Source organism: Oncorhynchus masou, chromosome 29 (assembly GCF_036934945.1).
Source record: "Oncorhynchus masou masou isolate Uvic2021 chromosome 29, UVic_Omas_1.1, whole genome shotgun sequence".
NCBI classification, from domain to species: Eukaryota; Metazoa; Chordata; class Actinopteri; order Salmoniformes; family Salmonidae; genus Oncorhynchus; species Oncorhynchus masou.
Window position 1 is genome coordinate 78581820 of NC_088240.1, and position 2259 is coordinate 78584078.

Here is a 2259-nt window from a genome sequence, read left to right on the forward strand (position 1 = left end):
TTCCCTCCATTCATTCTCTTAAGTGGGCAGTAGTCCTTTGGTTTATTATTCACATAATATTAAATATGTTGCCTATAGCCTATTACTTTAAACATGTTTTTTGGGGTGAGAGTGATAAATCAATAGGAATAAAACATTTGGCTAAAACGTTATAAAATGCAAAAATTGTTTTTACAAAAACATTCAATACTTTTCAGGTGATTCATCTGTTTGGTATGTCAAGGGGTTGAGCCAGGGTTGAAGATCGGTCTAAAGCAAAGGTTAGTGTTAGGGTTATGCCAAGATTATGGTTAGAGTTAGGGTTACGCAAGGCTTGGGGAGGGATCCCATTTCCCTGTGCTGCCCTCAGGAGATAATTTCTTGAGTGAAATCCATGGTAAAAAAAAGTGAATCATTATGCCAAGATTAGGGTTATGGTTATACCAAAATGGGTTACGATTAGGGCTGTGGTTGAAGCTAGGGTTAGGTTGGGTCATATAGCTTGGGTCAGTTTAATTGGGTTGTAGGAGCTACCACTGACCAACAGATGGCAGTTGTGTGACGATAATCAGTGCAGTGCAACAAGCAGAACAGAAGTTGCTGATGAATTGGTCCCTTTGGTAACTACAGTGGGAATAGATGTGAAACTGGGTTTGTGGTTCTGTGTCATTAGGTCTAGCTCTATGGAGGTTTTGGCCTGCTGGTCTTGTGAGCCGGTGCCCTGGCACCTTGTATCTGAGCTGTAAAGCGGTTTGTCTCTGTTCACTTCCTCAGGCCTCTACTTTAAGACTGACTGACACACAACATATTGACAGACAGCGACACTACTGGCCTAATAAACACCAGAATAACTCATCTAGATCTCTCTTTCTCTCAAGGGCCCTCACAGTCTCTCTCTCTCTGTCCTTTTCTTGCTCTGTCTCATTCTGTCTGTTTCTTAGTCAATTCAGTTCAAAGGGCTTTATTGGCATTGGAAACACATACTTACATTGCCAATGCAAGTGAAATAGATAATAAACAAAGGTGAAATAAACAATATAAAACGACCAGTAAATATTACACTCACAAAAGTTCCAAAGGAATAGAGACATTTCAAATGTCATATTATGGCTATATACAGTACAGTGTTGTAAAGATGTGCAAATAGTTAAAGTACAAAAGGGAAAATAAATAAACATAAATATGGGTTGTATTTACAATGGTATTTGTTCTTCATTGGTTGCCCTTTTCTTGTGGCAACAGGTCACAAATCTTGCTGCTGTGATGGCACACTGGTATTTCACCCAATAGATATGGGAGTTTATCAAAATTGGATTTGTTTTTGAATTCTTTGTGGGTCTGAGTATGTCTCTCTCTCTATGTCTCCCTCTGTCCCTCTCTCGGTCACATCCTGATCGGACACATCCGCTGCATCAGTGTCACGTTCTACTGAGGCTGGCTTCTTTCTTGGAACTTGAAGGAAGTCTATGTGGGTCACCTAGAGATGTGGGTCACCTAGAGCTGTTTTCCTGGACAATGTCCCAGTGGGTCAAATGTGCACCTAAGGCCAATCTCAGGTATCATGGATCAAACAGTAAATTATTATAAAGCCACATTTAGAGAGGGGGGGGGGTCAATGTTCAAACCAAAGCAGGGGGGGACTCCACATGATTATTAGGATAGGATAGGATAAAGTAATCCTTCTCACCCCCCCCCTTAAATGATTTAGATGCACTATTGTAAAGTGGCTGTTCCACTAGATGTCATAAGGTGAATTCACCAATTTGTAAGTCGCTCTGGATAAGAGCGTCTGCCAAATGACTTAAATGTAAATTATTGCATTTCCATTCTGGGTTTCTAAGGGTATGTTGTGTTTACATTCAACAGCAGCAAGGCATCACATGATCATGCATAGTGTTGACGTCAGACAGAAGGACCAAGGACACAGATGGTAAAGACATGATCCTGCCAGTGTCTGTCGGTGCTGTTGAGTATCTTCCACTAAAATGTTAGACTCAACGTTCCTATTTGTTGATAATATTGGCGTCAGACTGCTGAAGGCACATGGACACATGGCACATGGACAGCGATGGTTGCTGTTATCGTTTCCTTTGACTTCCTGGTGTTTACAGAACACTGGTGCTGTGAGATCAGATACCAGGGCCAGCTTAGAGAAGAAGTTGTAGCAGTGGTACTTCTATCCTTGAGGTGTTCTTTTCTATTAATGTTCTGTATTATGTCATGTTTTGTGTGGACCCCAGGAAGAGTAGCTGCTTCTTTAGCAGGTGATCTTAATAAAAA